This window comes from Schistosoma haematobium, chromosome ZW (assembly GCF_000699445.3).
Source record: "Schistosoma haematobium chromosome ZW, whole genome shotgun sequence".
In the NCBI taxonomy this organism is placed as follows: Eukaryota; Metazoa; Platyhelminthes; class Trematoda; order Strigeidida; family Schistosomatidae; genus Schistosoma; species Schistosoma haematobium.
Window position 1 is genome coordinate 42,691,495 of NC_067195.1, and position 12,005 is coordinate 42,703,499.

The window sequence follows — 12,005 nt, forward strand, 5'->3', positions numbered from 1 at the left end:
TGAGACCAAATGTTTTAAAACTTTCGTGAACTAGTTATTGCACGAATTACTGATTATCATGTTTAAAAGAACCGAAAAGAAAAATGTCGCGCTGGGTTTTCAGCTTTTATGGGAATCTCTGACGAATTTCAAGATAACCTACATTTCTTCAAACATTTCAACCCACAAAACTCAACTTTCCAGGAGAGGGCACTTAAGCCAGACTATTCAGTTTACTATCTGAACACCAACAGCATCAGTCACACATGAACTGAAGATCAGATTTAAAATAATAAACGTTAACTACTGATAAGTATTAATCTAGGTGTAATATGGACCTTACTGGTTAATTTTTATTTCTTTACTGGTCTAAATTACACGAATTATATCTGCCACACGGCAGATATCTGTAGTGTGGCGTCGAGTTGTGGTTGACTATGGTCACCACTACAAGAAGGTTGCGTACCAGATATCAGAAGGCGATTGGAGGTTGTAGTGAGATATATTTGTTGGCGATCTTGTGCCATCGAAAGATTACCGAGATCGTGCCAAAGGTGTACAAGCGGAATCACTGAGCAAACGTAAGTGCGCGCAGGGTCACAGTCAACGGAAGGAAGGATGTCTTTAGTACAGTCAAACAAACAAGTACGGAAAACAACCACTGGTACAATTGGTTATAATAATAATTGTTTCCATTAAACCAGTCGCGTCCTCTTGATAAAAGTAGGTCACTACATATCCATGTTTCGGACTACAGTAGTTAGGAAACGGCCAATTTCCTCACTCACTATAAAAATCTAAAACGTTTTCGCAGTTTACCTCGTGAATCAGATACATTTTAAAATCCACCCGATTAAATAGTTGTTCACAGTTATACAGATGCGTACATTCATCATCTAATTGTAAGTGTAATATTAGCTGATGAAATCTGTTTTGTTTTGTTCTTGTAACAGATATTCATATTTCAACAGAATACGTTTAACTGCATTAAGGATAACATATGACCACTAGAAATAGTTGAACACTTCTAACGTCCATATATTTATGTCAAATCAATCCTCACACTTACAGCCACTACTGGCCCGAACTTTTGTAATTGTTACTTTTTATTTAATGATATGATGCGGTTTGATTCGCCTGTATATAAACTGCATATATCTGAAATACATGATTCATACAGTGCAAGCTTAGATTGTGTTCTAAACTGAACCTGCCAGGTTTGGCAAGAAGCCACTATCTCAGAGGACCGATAAGAACTTAGATTTGAGGTAAGGTCGCTCGTACTAGTTTATGCACCATTGATCTGGCACAGTGCCAAACACATACAGGTCGGTGTTTCCAATTGGCGATTTAGCCACGTGATATATTAGCACGTCCATAGGACATAACAATAAGCACTGACTTATAAGTCCTGAATAGGACTAAATGTGTAATATGAATTTGGGAAAATCGCAACCGATGGTATTTTGCATACGATGCTATTAGTGTGATGGTCCTGTAGTGACTCACATTTATCACGAGAACATGACTGGTTTAATAAAAAAATTATTATTATAACCAACTGTACCAGTGTTTGTTTTAATGTGCTTTTGTTTGAGTGTGCTAATGACAACTATATTGTGCTTCCATTCTTATTCACACACTTTGATTGTGACTTCGCGCGAATTCGGTTACATTCTGTAACCAAGCTTGTATCCAAGCTTGTATCCTGGCACGATCTCGATATCCTTTCGATGCCACGAGACCGCCAGCAAATATATCTCGACTTGGTCCATTAACTGCCTTCTGATATTTGGCTTCTCGGGGATTTTATGGATTTATTTGGTTACGTTCAACCTTCGCCTTCTGATTTATTTGGCACGTGTTTATTGGTAGCGGTGTTCATAGTTAATCTCGACTCGACACCACGCTACAGTCTTTTAATGAACCTAAGTGAAGTTCTAGTCAATTTCAAAAGGTTGCAAACATATGGATGAATGATCTTCAGGGAGATTTTTACATCATATTCTCTTATTTATTTATTTTTCATTAAAAAACTCTTTGACAATGAACTGTAACCACTCTCTGTTCGTTTTGGTACAGACAATATCTCATAAACTGGGTGGATGGAAATTCAAATGTTCCCTAGAAAGACAAAGATATAATTTCTAATTAGTTTACGTACAAACATCTGTATGATCAGAGCTAGAACAAACACTATCTGTAATACGAGCTGGTCATATAGTCACTGGAAACCTGATGAATATATTTGTAGTGGTATTGATTTTAACCACACAATCCTTGAAGCTAAACATGAGACAACTGGGAAAAAAGATACCCAACATTTAACACGGAGAGAAGGCCAATAATGGTGAATATTCAATTCAGTTGAATGGCATGGACCGGCCTTGCAGACGTGATCATTCTGTATAACCTGTCTTTATTGACTTTAAATATATTATTCTATCTTTAGCCTAAACGTGTTTTTCAGAAGTACTAAGCATCGTATTGCTGATTGTCACTTACGATAAGTCAGTGTAGACAATGATGTGTCTTCCACGTAAGACCTTATAATTTAGGTAGACAAATCATGACAGGTCTACAATCTTAGGATCAGGTCTATTGTTAGAGCAGTACTAATAACGATCTTAGACCGTAATTCAACATATTCATCCATGTCATAACACAGCTAGGTAAGTGTTAATGGAGCACGAGGCTGAATTGTTTAAATATAAAAACAGTTACTTCGTACAAAATATTGGCCTGATTTCCAAATACAATACATTTGATTATGCTGATGTAGGCCTCCCTAACTCTAACACTGGTATGTACTTGAATACCAGAGTACAAACTATATAGTTCTGAGTATTAATAGACAACATACCGAATACGGCCAACAATTATGATAAAGACATACGATGTTTGTGTGCAAAAAGACAAAGATTTTATCGGGTCGCGAAAATGTTACCATGTTTGAAGTCATGTCTCAGTAAACATGATTATATCGAAATAACGTACATCCTATTGAACTTCGGTGTTTCAAGTTAGGCCGTTTACAAGTAAAAGTAATTGATCGAAAAAGGTTTCTATCGACAATGCACCAAAGAACGATAAATGTTGAGCTCTGATTGGTCAATAGTAAGCTGAAATAAAAAACCTCGACGATGAAAATTCCATAACATTCAGTTGTAAGATTAGCCCAGAGTGTTTGCTGTAACCGTATGTGACTAGTATCAATAATAAATATTCCGTCATCTAAATTGTGCTAAAATATGTTATTGTAACGGTGAATAGATCCCTAAAATCAACAGCTTTGTAAGTCTTCGACATTTGATGCTGACCATATTAGTTTTAATGGACTCGCCTAGCTGAAGGCTCCCAGTCATTCATCCGCATTAGATCACGAGCGAGAACGCCGTGTTCAACTTCTCCTGCAACTGCTAGCCAGTTAAGATCAGTCACTTCTCGATATATTGGTAGCCTATCAGATATATCTTCAGACCTCCCCGCTTATGACTTTTGATTTCACTGGGTAGTAACGATTCATTTATAGGTGTTATTGACCAAAGCGATGTCAAGATCCAAATACCTGTGGCATCTTCATTGGTGAACCGACGTGATCTGGCACACTTACTTGTAAACCCTAGGTCTGCTCCGTTTTGGAATTTCATGTGTCATTGTAATATTTTACTTTTTATATGTTGTGATGTTTTTTCGTGTTTCTGAATATTTTTTTCCTCATTCATCCCTGTACCTCATATTCAACATGACAGAACAGACACCTAAGGTACTTCAGTTCAAGACTATGACTCTAAATTCATTTCAACTAATACCCTTATGGTCGGACAACTTCAGAGCGTGGTTCTACTATGCAGAGGCCGACTTCTACGGGCACAGCATGACGAATACACGTGCACGATTCCTCACAGTAGTAAAGACATTACTGCGCAAATTCGACAGGTACATAACACCTAGTATGTTTAATAGTGATGTTTTGGAACGTTTCGAAACTCTAAAACGATCTACCCTAAAATGTGGAGGCCTAACCGATAAACAAAGGTTAGATCAACTTCTTAATAGTATCTATCTGCAACACAGTTCAGCGACAGACATGTTGCTAAGACTGAGAGAAGTGACTGGCCAAAGAACTTTTCTTGTCTAAACTTCCTCAACAGGTACAGGCTGTGGTTGTTTCGTTTCAAAACAACGCCGTAGACGAGCTGGCTGCACCTTCTGACCATATTTTAGAGATCACCAAATCTTCTAACGACGTGGTTTTTTCAATCAAAGAAAAACCTCGAGCGACAGAGACTTGTATTACGGAACTATATCATACGCTGACGCGTTACCTTCAAATTTATAATGACCGTAAACGAACACAAACCCCACGAAGTTCTTTACGAAAACGGTCTGTCTATACTCCACGATAGACAAATATATCTTCAAACATCCTCGCTTATGACCTCTGATTTCACTGGGTGGGTATTATTCATTTCTAGATGGTGTTACTGGTTAAAGTGCTGTCAAACTCCGAATACCTGTGGTATCTTCAGTATATTGTATGGCTTTAAGTGAAACAGAATTTAGACTAAACGTTTACTCCAAGTCTGTAGTAAAGGCCATTAGGACAGACAAGAATCCACTGATCAAGTTTTTATTGACCTCGGAAGTCATTTCCAAAAAAATTAGTAGCACGATTCAGACATTCCATAAAATCACCTATATTGAAGACCAACTAACTTGATTTTGGCTTCTAACTAACAAGTTTGTAGTGGCATTGGACCATAACCACACAATCTTCAAAGCTGAACACAACACTTCTCAAAAAAAAATACGGTGAGTTCCAGCTATAAGTTTTCTGCAATCATAAGTTCATTTTAGATGGCTCATTCAATGGCACACCCAATTATCTGGATTCATTCAGTTGTTCTGATCAGAGCGAGTCCCAAAAACCTCAACAGCATCAAGCACCCTGGAAGTGATTGCCATTCTGCATGTTTTATTCTGGATGCTTTTGGATCATTACTACTCACGAATGGCGTTATATATGTCGTCCACTGAATAATCTAATTTTCAAAAATAACCCAGGCGAGTTCAACTATTTTACTTAATGATTTTTTGTACTTAACATGTATGTTTTCCAGTTGCTTTTGCCATATATTTGTAAGTGTCCCTAGGCTAAACGCAGTAACTTCTAATGGAATGTTTATAACGCGTCATATTCCTGCCTGAAGCTTTACAAGCAGTCTTAACTTTAAAATTATTTATCTGGTCATGTTCATTATTTTTAAGTTGTCATATACGTCAACAACCTGCTTTTTAACCTGACCCATACACGCGTTGCACTATATCTCCATGTCTTCTAAATTTAGAAATCATCTGGATCGCCTTTAACATTTATTAATAAACCCATCATAGTCGTTGTTGCTAATCGTATTTGGGTTTATGGATTGGTTTATCGTATTAGCAGCCTAAAATGCGAACATAGTTTAGATAATAAGATTAAAAATTTAGGTACTATCAACTGCACTAGTAAAATAACTAAATCCTCAGGTAGCTGTTGGCTAAACAAACGTTTAAAATCAAAACTCCGTAGCCTACTAGGATTAACACTAAACGAATATTTCTGAATTGAAATTTATAATTAAATTAGGTGTCTCGGATTCTTTAACGTTATAAATTTCTGATGATTTCGAATCACCTAAAGCAACAATACCTATTTTTCCACTGACTAATCCTCAATCAACACTATAACTAGTTAAATTTAATACTTTCAGGATATCGTCATAAAGCATTGTCATAACTTGACAATCACGTAATATGACTGATAAAATTAATGAAACTATTAACGAAATCGGTCAACAAATTGACTTATAATTACCATTAAATGGTGTTGTTTTCTTGGTATCTTCACCCATCACAGATGATTACAGTATGTTCCTCTATCAGTTGCTCATTCAGTAAATATCTCAAAACCTTGTCAGTCTAATTGAAGGTTTAGCGACACAATCATGCATACAAATAATCAGTATAAGCAGTCGAGCAAATCTCCTGCAAACTGAAAACATCAATGTCGAATTTACCCCAACACTGACTAAGGTTCAAGCCATTATCATAGACATGAGTTGGGAGTGTACTCCCCCTGGTTACAACTTATGTTCTCTCTGATAATCACATGAGCATCACTCACTATTAATCATCTTGTAAAAACGTATTTAGCTAAATACATCTTGCAGCACCACATCACTTGGTAATATGACACAGGTCTAACTGATTTTAATAACTTATAACCACTATATCTCAATTAAATCGTATTCCGCCTTATGATAAATTGCATACTTGCAACTAACTTGTATGCCCAATCAGCCAGCAAGTATAAATATAAATAAATAGTCTGCCGCAGATCAGAACATTGAGTCCAGAGCATGTCTCTTACGAATACACTCATGTTTAACGATTTGTTCCTAGCTATCTGTCCAAAATTCATATAATTATCACTCATGTATTTAAATTTTATTTTGATAACCATTCATGTGTATTAGTAGTATTACTAAATTCTATCACGGTCAAGTAAAAATGAGGTTGAGAAAATCTCCCCGTAACTAAATAAACCGTTTCAAACTAACTGGAACACTAGTTGGAATTCTTCTCCACGGTATACTTTTGTTCCTTCAGTTAGCCTACTAATACAAATGCGATTGGAATTCAACTCATATGGACAACTTACCGGCATAATTGTAGATTGATTTCATAATTTAAACCAAAACTAATACCAATATTAACATTTCTACAATATTCATTACTTTAATATTTCTAAACACAAAATACTTACTACCTATACGTTAAGTTATTAACCAACGGCTATTAACACGCATCGTTTTATTATTATTATTATTGTAACCCCATTTTTTATAGCTCAAATAATCTTCACCCAAATTTTCATTTCAAGCGTTTTAAGCATGAAGGCAGATATTTTAAAATTATTACATGTATTTCCCGACCAGATGCTGCTGCTTTCTTTTTGATTTATCTTTCAGCTTACCAATACCCGGAGGATTCTTATTATCCTTGGTAACCTCCGGCGCGCGACGATCCCATCCAATTTGGTATCGAACCAACATCACGTTGATTCTGGTGGGAGAGTAGTGTAGTGACATTGGACCATAACCACACGATCTTCAAAGCTGAACACAACACTACTCGGAAAATAGATATTCAATATTTAACGCGGAGAAATACCTAACGATGGAAAAGGCGGGAACAGTTAATTGAATAAATGGAGGTTGATCGGATGGCATGGCTCGACCATGCAGGCGTGGTCCATCTGAATGTTACCTTATATCTTCTATTCATATTAAATATATTGTTCCTTCTCTAGCCTAACCTTGTTCTACATCATGTTGATACGATACAGTGAGTTGGTGTAGTCGATGGTGTGACTTCCACGTAAGATCTTATAGATCAGGCAGTTATATCATGACAAATCTACAAAATTTGGGATTAGGTCTTTTATTAGAGCAGTACTAATATCATAGTAGACCATAATTCTACAAGTTCATGTCAATCACTCAGATGTCGATGCACAAATTTCAAAGTTTGAAGTTTGAGGGAGTATGGAAAATTTATATATGGCCAGTAAACATAACGTTATCGATTCCCGTGAGTCAGCAATATGAAGGCGTGTTGATTCTCAACAGTATACTTACAACAAAAGATCATTTTTGAAAAACGACAGTCAAAAGTTAAAGAATCTAGAGGCTTCAAAAATATTTCCTTATACATTTACGTCAACTCCGCCTGTAGCTAATATACAGCTCCTGCTGGTCCCAAGCCGAGGTAGAGGATGAGTGTTTGGCATGCAGTCGTAAACCGAAAACCGTACAAAACTACCCCCTTAAGAAACACTAACCAGACTAAACAATAAAACTACCCCAACTCTGTCCTTCGAGTTGGAAGATGGTCATTCAGAAGAATTATGAGACCTCATGGAGAAAACCGAGATTCATGGGACGTCACGAGGCTGATGCTCTTTCTAACAATCGGAACAAGAAATAATGCAGGCACATCGAATGTCTGGACAATATTGAAGACCTGGAGAACCAATCTAACAGTTGCGGAAATGAGAAGATACAACTTGACAGCTATTGAAATAAGTGAAGTCCACTGCCCGAAGCTATACAGTGAACATTACAATCGAAGGGGATGGGTCTCACAGGATCACAACACGGAGAACCAGATCAATCAGATTTACATCACCGACAAATTCAGATCAATGGAAGACGTGAGAACCGGAGGAGGAGCTGACATACTTACTTACTTACTTACTTACGCCTGTTACTCCCAATGGAGCATAGGCCGCTGACCAGCATTCTCCAACCCACTCCGTCCTGGGCCTTCTTTTCTAGTTCCATCCAATTCTTGTTCATTTCTCTCACGCCTATCTCCATTTCTCGGCGTAATGTGTTCTTTGGTCTTCCTCTTTTCCTTTGACCTTCAGGATTCCATGTGAGGGCTTGTCTTGTGACGCAGTTGGGTGCTTTCCTCAATGTGTGTCCTATCCACTTCCAGCGCTTCTTCCTGATTTCTTCCTCCACTGGGATCTGGTTTGTTCTCTCCCACAGTAGGTTGTTGCTAATAGTGTCCGGCCAATGGATCTGAAGTATTTTGCGTAGACAATTGTTAATAAACACCTGTATTTTCTGGATGATGGCTTTCGTAGTTCTCCAGGTTTCTGCCCCATACAGTAGAACTGTCTTGACATTTGTATTGAAAATCCCGACCTTGGTGTTGGTTGACAGTTGCTTTGAGTTCCAGATGTTCCTCAGTTGTAAATATGCTGCTCTTGCTTTGCTGATCCGCGCCTTCACATCTGCATCAGATCCACCCTGTTCATCAATGATGCTGCCCAAATACGTAAAGGTTTTTACATCTTCCAAATCTTCTCCGTCAATTGTGATTGGACTGGTGCATTCTGTGTTGTATCTGAGAACCCTGCTTTTCCCTTAGTGTATATTGAGACCTATTGCTGCTGAGGCTGCTGCCACACTGTTTGTCTTCTCCTGCATCTGTTGTTGCGTTTGGGATAGAAGGGCCAGATCATCTGCGAAGTCTAGATCGTCCAACTGCATCCTATCTATCCACTGTATCCCGTGTTTCCCTTCACATGTTGACGTCTTCATGATCCAGTCGATCACCAGGAGAAAGAGAAAGGGTGAGAGTAAGCAACCTTGCCTAACACCGGTCTTCACTTCGAACGACTTTGTCAATTGTCCTCCATGCACGATTTTGCAGTGTAATCCATCATATGAGTTCTGTATGATATTGACTATCTTCTGAGGCACGCTGTAGTGTCGAAGAAGTTTCCATAGTGTTGTTCTGTCCACGCTATCAAATGCCTTTTCGTAGTCAATGAAGTTGATGTGGAGCGATGAATTCCATTCAATTGATTGTTCCACAATGATCCGTAGAGTTGCGATTTGGTCTGTACACGATCTATCCTTACGGAATCCTGACTGTTGGTCACGAAGTTGGGCGTCTACGCAGTCCTTCATCCTGTTTAATAATACCCTGTTGAAGACTTTCCCCGGTATTGAGAGAAGAGTGATGCCACTGTGGTTGTCACAGTTGCTGAGATCGCCTTTCTTTGGTATTTTGACCAGAAGTCGTTCTTTCCAGTCTTTTGGTACTTGTTCCTCATCCCAAATCTTATTGAAGAGAATGTGGAGTATCGTTGCAGTTGCCGCTACGTCTGCTTTTAGTGCCTCTGCTGGGATGTTGTCCGGTCCTGCTGCTTTGCCACTCTTGATTTATCTGATGGCCATGCTGATTTCTTCAATTGTTGGTGGGCCAACATTGATTGGGATGTCCGTGGGTGCTGCTTCGATGTTGGGTGGGTTCAGTGGGGCTGGTCGATTCAAGAGTTCTTTGAAGTGTTCTGCCCACCTGTTTTGTCGCTCTTCAATGTTGGTGATTACCTCACCTTCCTTGCTTTTCACCAGTCGTTCTGGTTTGCGGCGATTTCCAGAGAGTTTCTTTGTCGTGTCATACAATTGTCTCATGTTTCCTTCTCTTGCAGCCTTTTCCGCCGTCGTTGCTAAATCTTCCACATATTTACGTTTGTCGGTTCTGATGCTCCTCCTCACTTGTTTGTTTACTTCTGTGTATTCAGCTTGTGCCTTGGCATTTTCTGCTCTTGTTCGACTGGTATTGATCGCTGCCTTCTTGTTCCTCCTTTCTTGAATCTTATCCAGTGTGCCAACAGTGACCGATTCCTTGTGATGGTGCTTCTTGTGACCCAGGACCTCATGACATGTTGAAGTGATTGCCTCTTTGATCCCCTTCTAGTTGCTCTCCACAGTAGTTCCTTCTCCATTGAGTAGATCATGAAAGGCCTGAAACTTGTTGCTGAGGTCTATCTTGAATTTGTTGAGTTTGTTAGTATCGTGAAGAAAGGCCATATTGAACTTTTGTGATATTGTCCGCCCCATTGTCCAGTGCTTCTTGAGTTTCAATTTCATCTTGGCGATCACCAAGTGATGATCTGATGCTATGTTAGCTCCTCTCTTGGTTCTCACGTCCTCTATAGTCCTCCTGAACGTTTTGTTGATGCAAATATGGTCGATTTGGTTTTGCGTGGTGTGATCCGGTGAAGTCCATGTGATTTTGTGAATGCGCTTATGTGGGAATATAGTGCCGCCTATGACCAGTTTATTGAAGGCACATAGGTTTGCAAATTTCTCACCATTTTCGTTTCTTTCTCCCAGTCCGTGTCGTCCCATGATGTCTTCATATCCAGTGTTGTCCGTTCCAACCTTGGCGTTGAAATCTCCCATCAGAATGGTCAGGTCCTTTGTTGGGCACTTCTCGACGATTGACTGCAGCCTATTGTAGAAATGATCTTTAGCGTCTTCATTGTAGTCGTTGTTAGGCGCATAGCATTGGATGACGTTCATTGAAATGCCCTCTTCCTTTGTTTTGAAGGAGGCTTTGATGATCCTTGGTCCATGAGATTCCCATCCTATAAGTGCATTTTGCGCTTGTTTGGACAGCATCAAGGCAACTCCTTGTGTATGTGGTGCATTTTCTTCTTCATGGCCGGAGTATAACAGGAGCTCTCCTGTAGTTAGTCGTTGTTGTCCAACTTGTGTCCAATGTGTTTCACTGATCCCAAGTACCTCTAGGTTGTATCTTCTCATTTCTGCAGCAATCTGGAAGACTCTTCCGGTGTCCCACATTGTACGAACATTCCATGTACCTAAATAAATGGTCGCTCTGGTTGTCAGAAGGGGCATCGGCCTCGTAACTTCCGAAGGAATTCGGCTTTCATCATGAGGCGTCATAATTCATCTAAATGAAGACCTTCTGACTCCCAGGGCAGCGTTTAAAAGGTTTGAATAATTTTTTCTGGTTAGCGTTTTTTAGCGAGTTAGTTTTCTACGGGATGGGGTCGCTAATTCCATGCCCAACCCTCCTCCTTTATCCGGGCTTGGGACCGGCAGTAGCCCCCGGAGGGACTCCAGGCGGAGTTGGAGCTGACATAGCTTCAGATCAAAACTAGCTAGTAGTTGCCAAGATGAAACTGAAGCTAAAGAAGCAGTGGACAACGGGGAAACAACATTACATAGGTTCAATGTAGCCTTCCTTCGAGATACCGTCAAACTCGACGAATTCAAGACAACTCTCAACAACAAGTTCCGAACCTTACAGGATCTACTGAAAGAAGAAACTACTATGAACCACAACTACAAAGGGATCAAAGAATCACCGAATTCAACAAGTCAAGAGGTTCTTGGCAGCAACAAGCATCATCATCATAAGGAATGGATCTCTATCAAAACCCTAGACAACATTCACGAATGAAACAACAAGAAGGTAGCAATTAATAACAGCCGAACAAGAGCAGAGAAAGTCAGGGCACAGGCTGAATACACAGAAGTAATCAAGAGAGTGAAGAAAAGCATTAGAGCTGACAAGTAGAAATATGTGGAAGACATAGCAATGAAAGTGGAAAACTCGGCAAGTGAAGGAAATATGAGACAACCATGTGA